This window comes from Dermacentor andersoni, unplaced genomic scaffold (assembly GCF_023375885.2).
Source record: "Dermacentor andersoni unplaced genomic scaffold, qqDerAnde1_hic_scaffold ctg00000039.1, whole genome shotgun sequence".
NCBI lineage: Eukaryota > Metazoa > Arthropoda > Arachnida > Ixodida > Ixodidae > Dermacentor > Dermacentor andersoni.
Genome location: NW_027314752.1, coordinates 1,514,750 through 1,536,064, shown reverse-complemented (window position 1 = coordinate 1,536,064; position 21,315 = coordinate 1,514,750). Strand labels below are relative to the sequence as shown.

Below are 21,315 nucleotides of genomic sequence, written 5' to 3'. Positions count from 1 at the left end.
GTGCTGCAGTCGTCAGCTCTGGTTAGTTTTGAACACTGAACTAGCATTGAACCATGCAAAACTTAAGGTCACATCACACATACGCTGGGACTTTTGGTCACAACTCTAGAGCAGCTCATTTCTCTGTGCCTTGCAGCTCGTTTGTGGTTGGTAGATTGGTCCTGTGGTCCGCTTGTCCTTGTACTTACGTTCCACCTTCCTGTAGACCATGGTGCACGTACAACTGCATGCTGCAGCCGCTGACAAACAGACATTTTGTAGGCACGCTTTTATAACAACTACTTAAGGAGAGATTCAGTGCTGGCTATGCTTGTGATGCATATGACGAGGTTGCTGGCCACATCTTTTTCTTTAGTGAAAGAAAATGACTGTTGGAACTAAGGCTTCAGTCACACTCGATGTAGCGTCGAAGAAAGGCGGTTAGCCGAGGGGCCCAATTTTTATAAGTCATATATGAAGCCAACAAACACTGACAACATAGGGGAAATTACTTGTGCTTAATGAATGAAATAAGGAAACGATAAATTCATGGAAATGAATGTGGATGAAAGGACAACTTACGGCAGGCGGGGAACGATCCCACAACCTTCGCATTAGGCATGCGATGCTTTACCAATTGAGCTGCTACGGCGCCGTTTCCCCATCCACTTTCTTGGGTATTTATGTTTCCTAGAAAAACCCTGGGTGTGTTAGCCCGCGCCACCACTCACAAACCTTGGCGGCGGATGTGTAACATCCTTTCTGCCACAGGCGTCACGAGAACATGATCTTTTTGGGTGAAGACAACTGGCGAATAAACCCACGCATGCTACCTGAAGGCGTCAATGTTGCCGGATTCGAGACCCTCATTATGTTATAAGCAAGAACAAACGGGGTTTTTATTAGTCATATCATAAGAAGCCAACGCTGAGACCAAGGACAACATAGGGTAAATTACCTGTGCTTAATAAATAAAATAAAGAAACGACAAATTAATGGAAATGAATGTGGATGAAAAAACAACTTGCCGCAGGTGTGGAACAATCCCACAACCTTCGCATTGCACGTGCGACCAATTAAGCTACCACGGCGCCGTTTCCCCACACGTGGCTTTCAGTGCTGTCTCGAGCTTCACCTTTGTGCCTGTTGTTGGGGTCCTGTAGGCTGTGGCATCATCGCTGCTGTTGATGTGGTGCTGTGGGAGCAGAGACACTCTCTGTTGCAACAAATTCTCTTGACCATGTTCGTTTGCCATGATGTACGACCTGAGTGTAGGGTATTTTGTGACCACGACCGCTGGGGACCACTCGGAGGTTCAGCTGTCGCAAACTGCGACCACAATCCGAGGGTGCAGACTCTCCAGGTCACTTGCACCAGGTTATAGTATGTCTGTTGGCGCTGGTGTATCTCAAGTCTTTCAGTCACCTGTGGGGGTGACTATGTTTCAGGCTATAGAAGCTTAGTGTGCATAGGCAGCTGCGTCCTTGTCCTTCCCGTCAGATGCTGGACTGGAAACTGCAGGAGCTTGTCTCTTGACCTGTTTCTCCACTACAGTAGGGCACTATAGAACTGTCGTGTGGTAAGAATGTCTTGCTCAGAAGTTTCTTCGCCTCTTGGATGGCTCGCTGAGCCATTCTGTTTAAACAAGGGTATTGTGAGCTCAATGTACTGTGGATGGTGTGACGTAGCTCCATGTATTCACAAATTTGTGGCTGTCAAACGGCAGTCCGTTGTCGCGGATGTTTCCAGGGAACGCCACGCATAGCGAAGAGCTCTTAGTATAACTTAACGACAGCTTCTGCCACTGTGTGCTTCAAGCGCCGAAGCTCAAAATATACGAGTCAACCATGCTTCCACACTCCTCTCCCGCTTGGTGGAAAAAGTTGATGCCAACTGTCGGCCAAGGTAGTTCGGGGATGTCGTGGCTCATCATGGGCAGCTGTTGGTTCCTGGACTTGTGTTGTCTGCAGTGTGCACACCTTTCTACTTTCTTTTTGATGTTTGCTGCGTTAAGGTGTTTATTTGGCCGGGCTAGGAGCACCGCAGCAGCGAGAGTCTACGCAGAGCACAGGCTCCGAGCACGAGCGGCATTCAGAAGCAGAAGCACCGAAGAGGACAGCCCACTAGAAAGCTCCGTTTCCTTCCAATCTTTCTCTATAGCTGACATACCGTGCAAAGACATACGTCTCTGGCACTTTGCTTCATCTTTTCTGTGCCTCATGTGCCGCTTGCAGGAGGACTAAGACTTGGTTCGTCATTCTGCGGGTAAAGGTGAGTCGGTTGGATCGGAAATCGGAAGTGGACATCGTCTTCAACATGGATCTCGTCACGACACGGTCAGTAGGCTCATATTTGTTCCGGGATGGACTTTTTGGCTTCTGGCCTTTTTACACTTGCAAGTAGCAAGGGTACAGAGATCCTCATCTCAGTTTGTTTCACTTGATCTGCTGTGGTCTTTCTTTGGAGACTCGTAGATGACGTTTACTTGAAACTGCTCTTCTTCCGGCACCTTTTCTTTCGAAGGAAACCGAGACAGGGCATCTGCTATATGAACATATCGTTTCCCGGTTTTCATGTTATCCAAAGTGAGTATTTCTAGAGTATCGGGCGCAATATTTGCACTTTTAGTGTACATTGATAGAGTGGTTTCTTACAATCGCCTCGAGTGGGTGGTGGTCGCATTCCAGCAGGATTCATGGCTGTGTGAAGACGTAGTCGTGAAAGCGGGTGCAGACCAGAGGCAGCGCCAGGATTTTTTTACTAGGGGGAGGAGGAGGGGGGGCACTTGTGCTTTGTGTCTTCTCTGTTTTTAACTGGGCTGAAGGCCTTCTGAACACATCAGTGTGAATAAGCTATCCCAGCATCGCAGTAAGATATAAACTAAGATTTGGCAGATTTGCACAGCAGTGCTTAAGAAACTGAAAATTTATATAACACATGGTACAGTAGACACAAAAAACATTATTAAATAAAGAAAAAAAACGTACCCAGCAGCAACAAAATAACATCAGTTAATTAGATCGCAATATAGCTTCAAACGAGTACATTTCACAACAGGAGAGAGGACAGACACCACTAAGCAAAGTGGATATCAGTTCCAGCTTTGGTAAAAATGCACTAGATAAAAAAGTGAATACACTCTTGTGGCACTGGCCGGTGATTGTAAATGCTGGAAATGGGAAAAAGAATGAAGAAAAGGTGTAGTGGCAAAGGAATAAAAAAACAAATAGAAGAGAGGACCGAAGTGCAAAAATAGAGCACGCAATAGGCATTTCAGTCAGCATCACATTTGGTCACCCAGTACAGCAAGTTTCACAAGCGCAAATAACAGCTCTCAGACTATACAATGTTCACACAAGCTAGGCCATCAAAGTGGCCTCGGACAGCACCCTATGTGTTGTTTCTTTCAAGGTGATGACAGGGACAGAGGAAGGTTTCGTCACAACCACAGTTGCCAATGCCTGCGCTGTGGCAGTACAGACAAAACACAGCCGGGATTTATTCGATGGTGAAGCGGGTGTTCTGCAGATACCGGTGTGGGTATCGGTCCTACTCCCGCGCTGCACAATTTTGTCACGAAAACGCCGCAAATTAATTTGTTTATTTATACAATACCGCAGGCCCAAATGAGGGCCCAAGCAGGATGGGCAGAATACATAAATATTTACATATATACGTATACATATATATACATACACGCACACATGAAAAAGAAATACTAAAGCAATGCAACCTATGTAAATATCAGAAGAAAACTAAAATGAAAGCGACGACTAATAAGATTAAGAGAAGATACACTGAAGGAAGACAAGCCGACAAACATTAGAACAATATCACACGCATATATGAGCACTAGCAACCACTATTGAGAGAGGAAAAATAAAACAGAAGTTGAACGAGCGACCATTGCAAAATACTGAAAATAATAGAACAAGGAAGATCAGGAAAGTATCGAACAATATTCACGTGTAAAAAGAAAGGAAACAGTAACAAGGCTTGCCGACGTGCCAATACCCCTAGTATTAAAGACACATGCGTTCAATAGAATCGGTGTTTATCAATTGTGATAATGGCAGGCTGTTCCAATCTGTTACAGTGCGCGGGAGGAAGGAAAACTTAAAGAGGTGAGTTCGGGTGTGATAAGGTGTTAAAGAATCAGCGTGAGGATGCTGTGTTCGGCGCGCTGTAAGTGGTTTAACATAAGCCTGTGGGACGAGAGACAAACAGTTGTTTTTAAGCAAGATAAGAAACTTCAGTCATATTTTCCTGCGCAGTTGTAGCGTTTGAATATTATGTCGATTCATTAGGCTAGTAGGAGAGTCACTCAGTCGATATTTAGAAAAAATAAACCTGACAGCTTTACGTTGGACCATCTCTAAAGCGTTAATGTTAATTTTCTTATAATGATTCCACACAATGCATGCATATTCTAGTTTCGGTCGTATGAGTGAAGTGTAAGCCAGTAATCTAGTACCAGAGGGAGCGTGCTTTAGTTTGTGCCTGAGGAGACAAAGCTTCCTGAAAGACGAGTTACATAGGTTAGAAATGTGGCTATTCCAGCTGAGGTCACTGGTTATTGCGTTTCCAAGATATTTATACTGGCTGACTTTGGTCAGAGGTTCAGAGTCGAGGTTATAGACAAACGGCATTTTATTTATTTATTTTTTGTTATGGGCATGTAAACTGTCTTTTCTCTGTTCAATTCCATGCCCCACCGACTGCACCAGGAAAGAATGTTTTGAAGGTCAGAGTTAAGCATTAATTGATCTTCGTGGCAAGTAACCTCGTTAAACAACACACAATTGTCAACAAGTAGTCTAACTTGAACAGGGAGAGAAATTTCGTTACTGATGTCGTTTATGTATATTAGAAATAGTAACGGTCCTAGCACGCTACCTTGAGGTACTCCAGAGGTTACTGAAAGTTCGTTAGAAGAGTAATTATCAATTGAAACAAACTGCTTGCGATTAGAAAGATAAGCCGCCACCCATTTAATAATATCGGCTGGAAGGTCTATCGACTGTAGTTTTTCTATAAGTTTATTGTGAGGAACAAGGTCAAACGCTTTCTTAAAGTCTAAAAATATTACGTCAATTTGGCTTGACTTGTCAAGAGCACTTGCAAAGTTGTGAATAATTGTGGTTAATTGTGTTACAGTAGAGAAACCCTTCCGGAACCCATGCTGATGAGGGGACAGTACGTTGTTGTCACTCGGGAATTTGGTTATTTCATTAGCTATAATCTGTTTGATTAACTTGCAACATGATGAAGTTAATGATATCGAATGATAACTAGTTACTAGGGTTTTGCCACCTTTTTCGGTATGGGAACGACACGTGCAGTTAGCCAGTCTGTAGGAAGATTAGCCGAAGATAACGAGGAACGGAAGATAAGAAAAGGGGCTAACGCTTCAGCATATCTGCGCAGAAAAGCGTTCGGTATGTTGCCTGGTCCTGGAGATGATTTAGCTTTGAGGTTCAGCAGCATCGACACAACACCAGGTTGCGAAACAATATCAGAGGTCGAGTTACATGACATGCGGTTAGGGCTTATAACATGATCGAAATTTGAAAAAAAAAGAACACTGAAAATAATTATTGAAGTGCTCCGCAATACATTGTTTTTCGACAATGGCATGGCCCTCGTGAACAATTTGGTCAATTGGTTTGGTTTTTGCGCTTAGAAAAGCCCAAAATTTTTGGGGTGCCGTTTGAATAAAATTTGGCAATGTATGGTGAAAATACCAGCGCTTAGCTTGCCGTATTTCTTGGTTGAGTTTATTTTGGATTTCGTGTATTGAAACACGTGAGAGGCACATTGTCGTTTCAAGCGCTTAACTTTTGTTTTAAGGTGCAAGATGTTTCTCGTTATCCAGTGAGTAGTCTTGGAAGTTTTTTTAGTTTTATTAGGAATAAAGTTGCTAAGGCAGTCAGCGATAATTTCTTTAAATATATTCCAAAGCACAATAGCATTGTTACTGTGAAAGTTATCAAGGCATTTTTCAAGATAATCCAAGACACTTTCGTCTCTGGCACGAGAAAAATCTTTAATAGTGGTTGTTCTAATTTTTTTTTGTTAAGCACTTCCAAAGAACAAGAAAAATATACCAGGCTATGATCAGAAATTCCAGGCTTAACCGAAACAAAAAAGTTTTCTCATGAACAACTTACAAAAACGAGGTCAAGTATGGTTGCTGACGTACCATAGGTGCGCGTTGGCTGTCTCACAACCTGTTGTAGATTGTGAGACAGAATGATGTCATGCAAGTAACCTAAATGTGAATTTATCCCGCTGCAGAGAAACCCGTTCTCCCAATCAATATCTGGTAGGTTAAAGTCGCCTATAAGTAGTGTTTTATCGCTTGTGAATGAAACTATGTGTTCAAAAAGATCACGAAAGAATTCTGGCGGCGAGTCAGGTGCTCGATAAACTGCAAATAGCAAGAATGATTTATCCCAGCAAGTAAGCTTTATTGTAACACATTCGAAGTTACCGACCTGACATAACAGAGTAGCGGATATAGTTTCTTTTACCAAATCCGCCACCCCGCCCCCTCTAATACACCTGTCATGGCGATATGCTCGATAAGATGGAGGAAACACAACGGCATCTTCAATATTGTCATGCAACCATGTTTCTGTTATCACAACCACATGGGGATTGTAACCCATGATAGTTGCCTCAAGGCTTCCCGATTTATTAACGACAATGCGGGCGTTGATGCTTAAAATTCTTAGTTCTTTAGCGCCAGGGTAAGTGTAAGCGGAGGCAAGTCAGTCATTTTTCGAAGTATTTACATGGCCGTCAATTTTGATCCTGAAGTTCTTACTGTCATCCCATATGAAAAGCTCATTGTTAACACGCATCTTATCATTAATTAAGCGAACTTTCTTGCCTCGTTCTCTTTCGATTTTAGCACTATCCCACAAGAGTTTACGTTTCCTTAGTGTGCTGCGCGAGTAATCGTTTTGAAGCGATATTCGACTACCCCGTCGTCAATTGATCCCACAAAGTAAGACAAGTTTCTCATGTGTAAAACCAAAACTGAAAACAATTTTTTTGTGTGGGTTGTTCCCCCGAGAGCCCTATCGCCACTGCGATTAGCAGCGGAGCATTTTGTGGACGCTCACGTGATGACTACGACTAAGTGTGTTCGTACCATGGCTGAGCAGCCTTCGGCTAAGTATCGACTTTCACAATGTATAACTTTTGAAGTCTCGGGTATTTGTGGCTGATATTTTTTATATTTATTTCTTACTGTTAGCGTAGGTGGCATGCGAAATATTGTAGGCCTAACCTGCATACTTTTTCTGTTATGACCCTTTGTTTACATGTCCACTTTTGACGACATCAGGGCTTAGTGGTTGTAAGTTGTGCGTTCTTCGCTTTAGCCGTATTCTCTTTCATAGTTTTTTGGTGCATCGATACTGGCGGCCTTATTTTAGTCGTGCCACGTCAACGCTCGCGACGCTTGCAAGGATGCACGGATAGTCTCTTTGAAGAACTGGACGACGGTAAAATATCAGACGTGGAAGGCGAGTGCGACGAGTCTGGCGGCAGCGGTGACGAGGGGGACGACGCGCTTCGAACCCCGGCAGAGAGCGAGTGTGACAGTTGAGAAGCTGATTCGGAAGACGATAGCACACAACCAGTGGCAAGCGGCTGGGCGAGAAAGCCTTTCAAGGTGCCAGAGACCATATTCAAAGGGGCCGCTCACGAAGACCTTCGCATGGAAGATGACATATTCTCGCCATTCGGTTATTTTAGCCGTTATGTCCCGAAGAGCGTCTTTACTGAGCTTGCTGAGAAAACATATCAGTATTCTGTTTTTCAGTTTGGCAAGTGTGTAAGCACTCATGAAGATGAAATCAGCCGTCTGGTGGCTCTCCATCTGATAATGGGTGTCCTGAAATATCCAAGGTTTCGCCTATATTGGAATTCTGCAATGAGAATTGCTAACATTGCATCAAGCGAGATCTCGCGCAACCGCTTCGAGAAGCTGCGCAACACTCCTCACATTGTTGATGCGAACAAGCCGGACATCAATGAGAGACTCTGGAAGGTGACACTTCTGCTCAAGAATTTGCAAGCAAGGTACCATGATCTCGAGGTATAGGAGCATCTGTGCATTGCTGAGCAGATTGTCCCTTTCAAGGGCCGTTTGGACATAACGCAATATGTGAAGGGCAAGCCTCACCCTTGGGGTGTCAACGCCAACTCACACGGACGCTGCACAGCGGTGTAAAATGGACGGTTGCGCAGGGAAAGTTCGAATTTTTTGTGAGAAGTGCACCTGTGCTTGACGAAGTCCAGGAATTGCTTCAAGGACTTTCACATAATGAAATAATCAATTTTGTGCTTAGTTTTTGTTGTAATAGCCGCATAAAATAAAGTAAAATTTTTTTTCATTCCTACACCCACTGAGCCCTGATGTCCCTTTTTGAGGACATGAAGCCAAATCGGTAATTACTTCACGCACAAGCTTTACGTTTTGTGAGCATGTCATGTGGACCTTCAAATTGAAGAAAATGCAAGGGGAAAAATCTGCGGTAAAAATAAATATTGCAGGGCTGAAAGGGTTAAGACAAGCTGTTTTTTTGGTAAAATCCTGGAAGTAAATGATGACTGGTCTCTTGTTACCTTTGCTACCAAGACGATGAATTCGGCCGACGGATTTGCAAGGAACAGCAAGCTTTGCAGAAAACACCTCGTCAAGAACTTTATTTTTAAGAATAGGCTCAGTTTCGCCGGCATCCTCCGGAATGCCAAAGACTACCAGATTGGATCTCCTGCTCGTATCCTCCAGATCAGTCAGCTTTGCCTGCAGTGATCTCACTGTACGCTCAAGGTCATCTACACGCGAGGCTCGTTTTTCTAATTCAATGAATATGACTCCCCAATCAGCTATAACGTTTTCCACCATATTCTGTTGCTCCCTGAGCGCAGTCACGTCCGCTGCCAACTTGCTCTGACCAGACAGCAACTCTTTCAGCATGGATTCGATAGAGGCCCCACTACCGTCAGTGGGGCCGGGATTTAACTCAATGTCGCCGCACATCAGCAGCAAGCACACGCAGTACACATCATGGACAATAGAAGCACACCGTAGGGGGCACGGCAAGACCAAAAGACCGCGACAATCACTTCTCATTGTACTATAGCAGTTACTAACCTGCACGAGGTAGCAGAACGGTTTAAGCCACATGCTTGTCGATGGTCCGCCGTGCCCACTGAAAGTGTACGTATGGAGCTGCTCCTTTATACACCGACGCGTCGACGTCACGTGATGAATAGGTGGCGCCTCAAGTGACGCGTCCCAAAACAGCGAAGGATTGGCATCATTGAAGCAGTGACGTGGCATCGGTGTTTTAGTTGTGGTCCAAGTGCACGTGGCGAAGTTTGGTAGATAGGGATGGTCGATTGCATTTCTTGAAGACTGTTCAGGCTGCGGCAGTTGTATCGTTGACCAGGCCAGACCATGAGCAAGCACCTGCACGAGGTAGCAGAACGGTTTAAGCCACATGCTTGTCGATGGTCCGCCGTGCCCACCTACGATTATATGATTATATATGATTGTGTATGATTATACCAGCATACTCGTGCAGATGTATACGTTGATTACTTTGCGCAGCATCAAATATGTCGACAACACGCTGAAGATGAATGTTATTGGCAAGAGATCGCTCAAGCGCAAGCAAATTAAGCTAGGTCGCTCAGACAGTTATTCATCCTCTTGCTGCGAAGTCTTCAATCTTCGAAGGCACGAAAACATGCGCTCACAAGATGACGATGCCGGTGTTGTCACAGCGATAATACCTAGATTGTGCAGTTCGTGGAAGGCTAGTTTATGTTCTCATAAGACAGTCACCAGTTGCTGCAGTGTCTCTGTCTTGCACTTCCTTTCGGCTTCGATGTGCTGAAGAAGTTTCGTTATCAGCTTGCACTCAACTTCAACGCTTTCAATGTGGCATGGATAGTGCTCAGTGAAATTCTCACTCCGTGGGTGGAGAGGTCTAACTCCACAGAATACATCATCATTCTCCGTGAACCGCCTAGTCAGCTCCGCAGTAAGGTGATCCAAAATGGATAGAAAAACACCGACTCTGATTGTTTCCTTTGAATCTGGACTTTTCTTCAATGGGCTGACCTTCACTCAATACATACTGTTATATGCGTGTCATTCTCTGCTTTTTTCTTTGGGACACCCTGTTCTCAGAAATACTGCAGCTTTGCGCCCAGACAGTGTCGAATGCGTTCTGCGAATTTGTCATTTCGTAGAACTCGTCAATGACTGTGCGTGCCATGAGGCATGCCTGACTAATATTGCAGTCTCTACTTTGCAACGGGTCCTAAAGAACGTTAAGGTGGCCGAGTACCTTGGTAAGTAGGCTTAAATAAAAGAGAAATGAGAATTTAATTTGCCCAAGCAGACCGCTAACATCCGTTGCCTGCGTGCTCTTTGTACCGATGACTTCGGCTAGATATACAAAGATCGCAGGAAAGCTTTTCATTGCCGATGTGCAAGCCATTATCTGGCAGGCCCATCGTGTATCGCTGAGACGCTGCAGCTCTATCACTGGCAAATAACTTTTCTGCATGTCTATGTACAGAGAGTGAATTGCAGATCCACTAGGGAAAACATAGAGGCATTCTAAAAGAGATAAAAAAATCCCTCACCGGTTTTATCAGCTTGCATACATCCACGATGACTAGATTGAGGCAGTGGCTCATGCAGTGGACGTACACTGTCTGCGGAAATTCCTGCTTGAACAGAGCCTGGACGCCCCTTGAGGTAGCGCTCATGACACTCGCACCATCATATGTTTGAGCAATGCACAGCCGAGTATCTATGCCGCAGCGATTCAACGTTTCCTTTATGTAGCCCAGGAGTGACTTTGCATCCAAGTGCTCAGCGTTGCGGAATGCAAGAAAGCGCTCAGAGACAGTCCCACTATCATAGTACCTTATACTACAACTGATAATTTATCCCTGTTGCTTAGGTCATTAGTTTCATCGACAATAAGTGCACAGTATACTTGGAGCTTTTCATCTCTTCCTTTGTGGTTGGTAGTGTGATGTAACTGAGAATATTGAGGATCTGGTCTTGTATCAAATGATGAACGTACTTCGCGTTCACTGCTCCACCATTCAGGTCCTTTCCGACAATATCGTCATATGCGCCAAACAATTCCAAGAGCTCAACGAAGTTTCCATTGTTTTCACTTGGAGCACTTTCATCATGGCCCCTCTGAGCAATTCCCTGAACGGCAGTGAATCGCAATATATCTGCGACTCTTGCTATATAGAGGCCATTTTCCTACAATTCCCTGGATTACGCGTGGCTGAGATGTGTTGCAAATGACTTGCTCCGTCTTCCCGACTTCATCTGCCTGTAGGAAAGCCACGGTGTCAGGCAAGACTTATGTGCGAGTGAGTTTTCATGCCTTCCGAAAACAGCATGTTTTTCTAGGGCTTTTCGCCAGTTGCTGTATCCACCGTTGACAAATGCAAATTTATCATTGGCACCAGTAGAAAACATTCTGCAAGGGTAACAGAAAGTTGCGTCAGCCTGCTTTATCCACTCCAACCAAGGAAATAGGCATTACCAGTCCGAGTGGAAGCTTATACTCAATTTAGTGTACTTCTTAGATGGAAATGGGTTCAGTATTGGCTGTGTGGGTGACTCTGTCTTAAATTTCGAAATGTCCAACTGGCCTGCATGGTCGACATCCACATCCGAGGTGGTGAATTGGGTCGCGGAATCGGGTTCATCCCTTGATGCCCACGATAGGGAAAGCTCGTCGCACACACTGTCCAATTGCACTGATGAGGACGGACAAGCGTCGTCGGAAGTGGTGCTGTTCACAGTCTCTTCAAGAGGAGTCAAAATGGAGCGCTGAGGATTTTCTTGTTCATGGCGCGTCTCCGAATCTCCCATTGTTGAAGCAGAAAGCTCGGTGTGGACGCATTGCTGTTTGGCCCGCTTGCTCGCTTTCGAAAAAAAAAAGTCGGTAATGGACCTTTTCTGCAACATCTTAAGGCAACCCGAAGGTCCTGTGGCGTTGACCACACGTTGGAGCCCCTTCTGGTGGCGAGATGGGCTGGCGTTTCCTCCCGCGTTACGAGCACTGCTTGCGAGCGAGGAAACGAACTGGCTGAAGTGGTTAGTGCCACTGTTGCAGTGAACTAGAAGACTAGAAGGGGTCAATGCAATGAGAGAAACTGCTGCGCCGCAGCGCGAATGGTGTGTCCAGGCATGATCATAGCTGTGGCGCTGTCGACGCTCGCTACTGAAGCTCCTGTTACAACTCAATACGGCGAAGAGCATTTCTTAAACGTTGACGAGAGGCAAGCCACCCCATTCATCACACGCCTATCCCGAAGTCGATGCAGCTTTGACGCCGACCGTTGATGGGTCAAGACCCACTACCTGAACATGACAAGCTGAACTAATGGATGAAAGGGGCCCAAGTCAACTGCTACCGCGGAACAGCACTGACCTTGGATTCCTAGGTTACAATACGCTTACACATTTCATACCACCGAAGTCAGAGTTCGACGGAATGGAGTGAAATCCTGGCGGGATATGGCGACCGATTCGACGTTTGTGATTGACCGCGATACAGTCATCATATTTTCTAGTCTAGTCGCCTAAGGAAGACGAAGGGATAAAAAGCGGAGACCTTTCATTCAGAGAGGCTTATGTCTCCTGATGTGAACTCAGACGTTCAATGTGCTTCTTCATGGAGTGGGCTTCCGTACCTGGAGCCCGTGTACATAATGTAAATAAACCGTTTTAAAGCGAAGCTTTCTTTTCCTCTTACTTCGACTTTCCCACTGGTGCTGCTGTTGCTGTCTCAGGCACCTCGTTGGGGGTTGGTTCAGAGCGCGGCAAAGCAGGCGACGCGAGAAACTTGCTTGGACTTTGCATCGCGTCAATTTTGCAGATACCCTCTGGAACTCCCTGGGCGTCGCCACATTAGCAGCTTGACAGCTGTAATTAACCGTTACCCCCCGCAAAGGCATTGCAGAAACTGCTGCGCTTACCTTTCTACTAACGTGCAAGTCTAGAGGCTAGCTAGATAGAATGGTAGAGAGGAGGGGAAGAGGAAGCAGAGATAGAGTAGAACAGACATAGTCACTAAACGAGTGCATAACAGCCTTATTATAAGAAGCCAGCAAACATTGACTGGAAGGACAACACAAGGAGATTACTTCTCCTTAATAAATAAAAGAAAATGAAATAATGGAAATGAAAGTGCACGAAAAAAAAAAACTTGCCGCAGGAGAGGAACGATGCCCCGTCTTCGCATTACGCTTGCGATGCTCTACCGTGACGCCGTGATGAGCTACCGTGGCGCCATTTTCCCATCTACTTTCTTGGGTATTTATGTTTGCTACTAGAACCCTGGGAGCGTTAGCCATGGAGTGCCACCACTCACAAGCCTTGACGGCAGATGTGGAACATCCTTTCTGATGCAGGCGTCACAAGTACGTGATCTTTTTGGGTGAAGGCAACTGGTCAATAAACCTACGCATGCTACCTGAAGGCATAAGTGTTCCTGGATTCGAGACCCTAGTGTTGTAATACACCCAAAAACACGTTTCTGGGTACTTTTTCGCCGAAGCACCACAGCAAACGCCCTAGATCTTTCTAGGTATTCGGTTTTACGTCCCTGGCTTTCCCTGGGCATGTAGTCTGCTCAGCCCAGCCCGAATTCACAGAGTTTAGGCAGTGCAGGTAAGTTAATTTTAAATGCATAAGCATTTGTATGCGTACCCAACTAGAAAACCGGTTTCGCGATAGCGCCCGCAGCAGCGAGCAAATTTGTCGTTGCGCTGCCACTCACTTCAATGCCAACGAAGCGGCGTGAATACAGTGCTGACGGTGCTCACAGCAAACACCTCACTCTGCCACTTGCGCAAATCGCTTTCAAGTTGCGGGTGCGCATGTCTAAGCGGCGAGAACATGGCGCGCAAAGCTATATGACCCATTGGACCACCAAAGTTCTGCAGATGTCTAGCAGAGATCCGAAGCGGGACATTCGCTCGTCCCTAGGTCATATGTAAGAAGCCTGCGGATAATTCTTGAATGTCCATGGGATCGTCCCATGCACATGAATTGACGTTCGTAGAAACATCCAACGAACGTCATAATGAGATATTCAGACATCCAAGAGATGTCTAAATATAGACTTCTTATTGCATAACCCCGCCCACGAAACACAGAACCTATTAAAAACTTCTTGAAACGGCTACAATCGGCTACAGACGTCTTGGTCTATGATAAGACTGAAAATAGAATTTCTTCTAAACATACCCTCAGCACTTGGAATATGCTAGTATATATTCTATCTGCGACAAAACCCACTACTATTGTCACCAGAGTATGTTTTGGTAAACGCATTCAGAACGTCTAACTCAAGAACTTTTTAGATCTTTTTGTCTAAAAGTGCACAAAATACCAAAAGACGTGTTAAAAGTGCGGTTACCGTCGGCCGTCGGCGTTAGCGACTAAAAAAACGCCACAGGCAAATCGAACTCGTTGGACGCAACATAAGTTGGCTTTTATGTTAAATAATTCCGCACCAGAACTTGAACAATCAAGGGCGTGTTATTGTTTTCCATACGGGGCGCGCACACAACGCCTGATAACCGTTCTATACCCGCGCAGGTACTGACAGCAGCAGTGCTGGCAGGAGCGAAACACCGGTGTTGCAGTGACAACACGGTGTCACAGAGCCACTGCGCTGCGATCACTTCGGCGGCAGTCAAGTATAGACGACCGCACGCCAAGTTTCATCCTAGACGCCAGCGCTCGTTTCTCCCCTGGCGGAACGATTTCATCTCCAACGGGTGTAGGTTTCCGCCGCCGCTTCCCTTAGCGGTCGCGCCTGCGTTCAGTTCGCGCTGCGCGCGAAACGTCTCTTGTTTGCGACGGCGTCTCTTCGGATGACCGGAAATTATTATGGTGTTGTTAACTGTCACGACAGCAATGTAAACACGAAAGGGTTGATGCCACCAGTGAAATTCTGCCGATACACAGGAAAAAGCTACGAAAAAAGCAGACGACACACATGGATTACTGCGGTGCGTCGAGCGAAGTAAACAACTGGCAAACGAAGCGAGCTCGTTCATTGATCACTCCGGAGTGTATGACGGTTTTTATATGTAACCCACATGAATTTAATAATTACTCGGTACATAATCCTTTTATTCATATAAAAACTTTAAGTTGTTCGACGAGCGCTTGTCCTGTCTTCTTTCTCGTGTTTCGTTTATGTGTGCGCGGCCAAGAATGGAAACCACTTCTGTTGTATGCGCTAGCAGTGGCCAAAGTTCACGCGTGCCGAGAAATTGAATATGTGCGCGATGCATTGAACATGACCGGAGTTCATTCATGCATCTCCACTGCACCTATCGATTGATTACTGGACGATACACGCCGGCGTCTTGGTCGCGCCGGCATTACTGAAGCAGGAATGATTACTAATACTTTCAACTTCCGTCTCTTGAGCTCCACTGTTAAAAAATGGCCAAGCTGTCTACATTGCTGCTTCTGTTCCATATTGTAGGGGACGCACTAGTTAAGGTTGTGTGCGCATTTCGTACTTGTGCTATGCAGCGATATGTTTTGTTTATTTCCGCACAGTGTCGATGGAAGTCCGTTGTCGCCATCAGAGACAACACGGATTTGTAGCAAACATATTGTGAGAAACTGCAAAAAATGACTTTAGCTCATATGTGCTGTATGTATGTGCCGCATCGTATGTGGTGACGATTTTTCCGGCGGTACATACGATGTCGTTTCCAATCACCTGCTCAGCGTCACTTACATGGTTAAGCAGACGCTGCCCTTTCGCCGCATTGCAGCCATTCAAAATAATCGTGAAGCGTACCGACCTTCTTAAAGGCAAATAGAAGCGTGTACAGTCTGTTTGACACTTAGGGGAAAACTCGGAACGTATTGCATCGCGATGCGGCAAGCAATGGAGTCGTGCGGTGGCAGCAGCTCGAGCCGGCGCAGAAGCTCGAGGGGCGGAGTCGTGATCTGCGTCGTCTGCTACGGCGGCGCGCGCTGGCCGCATTGTCGGGAAGCATGCTACTGTCAGGGGCAGTGCACGTATATTTCTTCACTGTGTGTGCTACCGTAATGAGCAGCGACAAGACGCATCAAGATGTGCGCGCAACGTGTTCAGTCTGTTTCACTCGAAAGGAAAACAAAGCACTCAACAATAACTACGGGAGTCGAACACGATGAAACAAACGGATACGATTAAATGAATGTTTTAGGTTCAGACAATGAGCTGGAAATGATTTTTCTCGACAATCATTCGCTACACCAGACAGACTCTGCCCGCCGGCGGGGAATTGGACACGTCACGCTCGGAACTTCAGTTAGTGTCTCGTCATGTCCCCAGCGGCAGCGATGACAGCGCTCATCCTGGAAGGCAGTGAAGTGCACAATGACTTGATCAGGGATGAGTTCATTCGCAGCACGTCTCAGTCGCTGACGATGGTGGATCGAAGCCTATCCTCGGGCGACTGATAGAGGGGGTGGTGCGCCAGCGATACTTTCAACGAGCGCCAGGCGTTTTAAATGTTGGCGCACGGGGATTGAGGCGGCCACTCCAAGAGAGCGACTGCGCGCTCTTCTAGCAGTTGTTGCACAACACGAGCAGTGTGGATCGGCGACCTATCGCGTTAGAATATATAGTCGCCTTCCAGAAACGGGCCGTCAAGAATGTATGGAATTAGTACGTCGTCTATGGCTGCCCTGCAGCGCTTAGTAAAGAATACCGGCTAATTTCACGCAGTAACGATGAGATCGGCGCCCTGCACCTGCCAGTAGAACGTTTCCCGACAATGCGGCCAGCGCGCGCCGGCGTAGCAGACGACGCCGTTCAAGATCCCGCCTCTCGAGCACCCGCGAGCTGCTGCCGCCGCCTGACTCAAGCGCTCGCCGCATCGCGACGCAATGCGCTCCGAGTTTTCCCCTAAATGTGAAACAGATTGTACACCGCCCTTCGAAGGAAATGTCCACGCGCACACACGTAGGCACACACCGCGCGCGGCACCAAACGTGCCCAAACACGCGCAGTGCAGGAGGCAATCAAGGCGGCGCGAACGAGAGATGAGAGAAGGGTACCACCCGCTAATAGAATTTTGCTTCGCATGCGGCGCTCTCAACGCCGGCGCAGCAGCGCCGCTCTCGGTGCCGTTCTTGTCCATAGGCAAGCTGCAAATTTGTCAGACATCTCATTTCGTGCTGGATACACTGGGAGGCAGGAAGTTTGAAAAAATGGCGACTGCCGCCCTCAATGTCTCGGTTAGTTCACTGTATCTCGGTCGTTGGTTTGTTATGCTAGTTGTGCGTCATTCTAAGCCGTTCTGTACATTTATACTGGATATTCACGAGTCATTTAGCTGTGCTCATGCTGTTTGCCGTGTGTTCTGCATCAATGCTTCGTGACATCGGCTGTATTGCGTGTTTTCGCCGACGGCTTACTGCCGCAATGACGGTATCTGCGTTCGCCGCCTTCGTGTCACGGTGCGTCTTTGTACGTCGCACGTTCGGATAACACTTTTTCCTGTAAGTGAAATATATTGCACTTCGTTTTTCGTCAACAATGTGAATATTTTTAGGTGTTACCCGCGACAATTCTTGATGGGTGGGCTCTTCTGCCCTGCGGGTTTTCGTCATCTTTACATTTATACGTGGGTTCTGCTTGTGTTCAGCACTATCGCGCTCCACGAATTCCGCAACACCAGTCAGAACTTTGTCCTGCTTGTTAGTCTTTGTGGTTAACGTAACACGAACCAACCGAAGTGAGTGCATTCGAAGACGATGAGCTGGCTGTAATCCTGAACTAGACTGAACTCGCCCTATTTTGTGTCCTTTCGTTCTTGCATGGGTTACAGCGTTGCGAGCGCGCGCACGTGTGTTGGTGACTATGCAGCTTGTAGCGTTCCCACTTTATGGCAAAAGAAAAATATAACTGCAATGTTTACTTCATGTATACAATTCCAAATGCAATCGTCTGCTGATGTATAAATTTCACTTGTGTTTTGTCCTAAATAAGCAGCAAAACGTTTAGCCTAGTAGGTGCTTCATCTGGGAGTGCAATCACGACTGCTTGGCATTTATTATTGAATGATTGTGACTGGGTCACCTCATTTGTAATTGCAAATCTGTCTTTCAACTGACTTGACGCTCTCTTATTTTGTTCCTTTCACTCCATAGACGGCTGGGCATCCTTCTTGTACCTTGGCGCTAGCTGGAAGACGGGACCTCATCATGATCAGTATAGGCCAATGTACTGTACCCTCTGTAGTCTTCCCAGTGCTTTGTATATGGGTTAAGGCCAGGGAGCGCTGCGTGGTAAAATAGCTAGTTGGTGTCTCACAAACGGGCATTTTTTTGCACTGGTCCCTTATAAGCTGCCACTATTATGACCAATTTCTCAGTGCCAGTGTACATACACAGTTCTTCTAATAATTAGTTTCCGTAAGCCTTACAAAATTTACCTGTAGGTAGTCACTGCTATGTAAGAACTCACAAACTAACTCTGTTGTGTCATATGAGTATTCCATACATGATTAAAAATTTGCTACAACAGTGTACATTACACCTTGCTTCCCTAATGCACAAATGTATTCAAGCCAGTATGTCATTAGTTGTGTATTCTAAATGCTTTCTGTGTAATTTAGTTTTTTACAGGAATTTACTGTACAGTATCTGCAAGCACTCTAACTTAAGATTTATGTGTGTTGTAAAAGGTATGATTTGCCGCTACAGTTCATGTGCGTGTAGAACGGGCATGATGCTGAGGGTTCCAGCAGTTTGCAGAGGTGCTTTTAAAATTTTGTCATAACTGCAATTTTACCTGTGCTGTTTCTTATCACCTATTTCAATAATATCATTGGAGGTGTTATCAGAATTTAGCAATCTATTTGCCCTGGCCCATTAGCCTGCCACATTTGACTTTTCACTAGGTGGGCAATTATTCAGCATGGACCATTACTTGAATGCACCTTTTTGTGTGCAGTGGCTTCTCAATTGCGGGTCATCGTAGATGCTCAGAATTACCTGAGGCTATATATGCACTGATGAATTTGCTACCTATACGAATCACTTTGCACTTTCTCGCGCAAACAGCATGTTAACACTTCCAAGACAGTGGGCAATGTTATCGTTTGATCACATCATGAGATACTTTCAATGTTTTATGACGCATCATCCAAGTTGATGCATCCTTTCTGTGAGGAATTGCCTTAAGCCAATTAGAGTCCCATGAAAATGTCAACAAAAGTGATTGATCCAGCCTAGGAGTGTTGCCTTGGGACACTACTTTATCACCAGTCCTCCTTTGCATGCTACCTGTTTACTCTGTACTGTATCATGTTTAAGTTAGAAAAAAATGAGACAACTAGGGAGTGCAACATGCCAAACTTGCTTTTAATTTAACAATATAAAACGCTATTTAACTTTTTAGTTAAGTTAGTACGTCATTTACCTCCAGAGTGGATTACTGTTCTAAACTGATTATATTTAGCAGGAAGCTTCTCAGATTTGTTTGACAAGTTGATAAGTGCCTTTTTAGCCACAAAACACCATATATTAAATTTAAGGCTGACTTTGACTCTGTTCTGCAATTTAATAACTATATGACAGGAAATATACTAGTAATTTTAAACATCATCAGAGATACCTTAAGTATATATACCTTAATTTACGAGAACGGAGTGCTTAAATTTATTTTTAATGTGAGCCAAACTTCTTACTTAGCGCGTATTGCTAATTAAAGTTCCAATTTCGACATTCCCATTTCCTCCCTCGCCTGTTTTCCCTCTTCTGTGCAGGTATTGCTTGCCTGCGTCTACAAGAACCTTCACGCGTGGCCATTGACAGCAAGCTTTTGTGAGCAGCCAGTGCAGCTCTACGAAGTCTGGCCTGCTCTGGCAGCGGCGGCAATCATCTTCAGGATTTATCCGTGCTCACCGTTGCTGCTATTTGTCACTCTCGTTAATTACACTTTCTGCATCTTTTCTAATTTATTAGATAATAAAGTATGACTATGTGACATGGTGTGAAGTAGAAGTCTTGCTGCATTATCGCTTGCAATCATCTTGTATGCATGAAAGAACTAATCGTACAGTGTATGAAAAAAATAACAGCATATTATGATTTATCTTTCAGTTCCAGTAACAAGCAACGTGCAAGGTATTCGTTAATGGATGGTGTATCGAAGAACTGGCCGTTATTTCTGTGTGATGCTGTACAGGCATGTAGCGTTACCTTACACGGGGCACCCACAAAGTAAGTTACAATTTACTTTTAAATGAAGCATGGACATCGGAAAAAAATATATTTATATTGCCAGTTAGAGTGGTTCGCAGAGTGTTTTTCCAGATGTGTACTATCCTTTATTTCTTAACAATTCATCGCAGCACGGCGTTCTGTTTCGTATACTGATATCAGACTATTGAAACCATTTAATTTTTACCTGAACTTCAGCATCACTGACAAAATGTTTCACTGCTAGAAACTATTTCAATTTGGTGGAGACCCAGCAGGGCGAAGTTTTGTCAATAATGACGTGTTTCATGGAGAGGTGTTCTTGTTTAGGTCAATGGGTATTGTATCAATGGGCAGAACATTGGCATGATATCGGCATACAATACAGATGTTGTTTTATTTGTAAAATAATTCTGACAGGCGGCATTCAATTGATTGGTCTAAGTAAAAAGCACTAATTGACCAATGAGGCTGTACTACACTATTCCCATAGTTCACATCTGGAAAAACTACCTGTGCATCACTCTATCCGACAATATATAAACTTATTTTTCTGATGTCCGTGCCTCATTTAATATAAATTGTAACTGTGGGCAAACCTCGTGTTACTGTAACAGCTGCCGCAAAAATTTGAGAGTATGTCTAAACGAAGTCTTCAGCTTTTCTTGTCAAGCTGTCCATTAGCCAACTTTTACCGTAACGTTAGCAGGGCTTACTGAAGTACTTCTACACATCCATGGCTACAAAATGTCTTGATCAAGACAGCTAATAGACTTTTGAATTAGCCGTTGAAGACATCTTTTAGACCACCGAATAGCTGCTTGCGTGTTTCGTGGGCGAGCATGTCCTACGGACATTTATGTCAGGATTTAGGACACTACTTGTTCATTTTTGTGTAATCGTCCAAAGGACGTTTGTGGGACATTTGGTCGTGGATTTAGGATATACACGGGACGTGCATACTGATTATAAATTAACGTAATACTGGCGTTCGTGATAATGTGCCTTAGCGGTACAACAGGCTTACTGCATTTTAC

General features: G+C 45.2%; 1 long non-coding RNA gene and 1 pseudogene across 1 annotated transcript; one reads left to right on the top strand and one right to left on the bottom strand.

The window, feature by feature from the left end:
* The first annotated feature begins 776 nt into the window (after positions 1-776).
* LOC140214345 (uncharacterized) lies at positions 777-20,047 on the top strand. The gene is made up of 3 exons (XR_011891295.1): positions 777-2,315; positions 18,224-18,296; positions 19,843-20,047. It is a non-coding gene; the product is annotated as an uncharacterized lncRNA (long non-coding RNA).
* LOC129383528 (uncharacterized) lies at positions 9,420-11,917 on the bottom strand (annotated as a pseudogene).
* Positions 20,048-21,315: the final 1,268 nt, after the last annotated feature.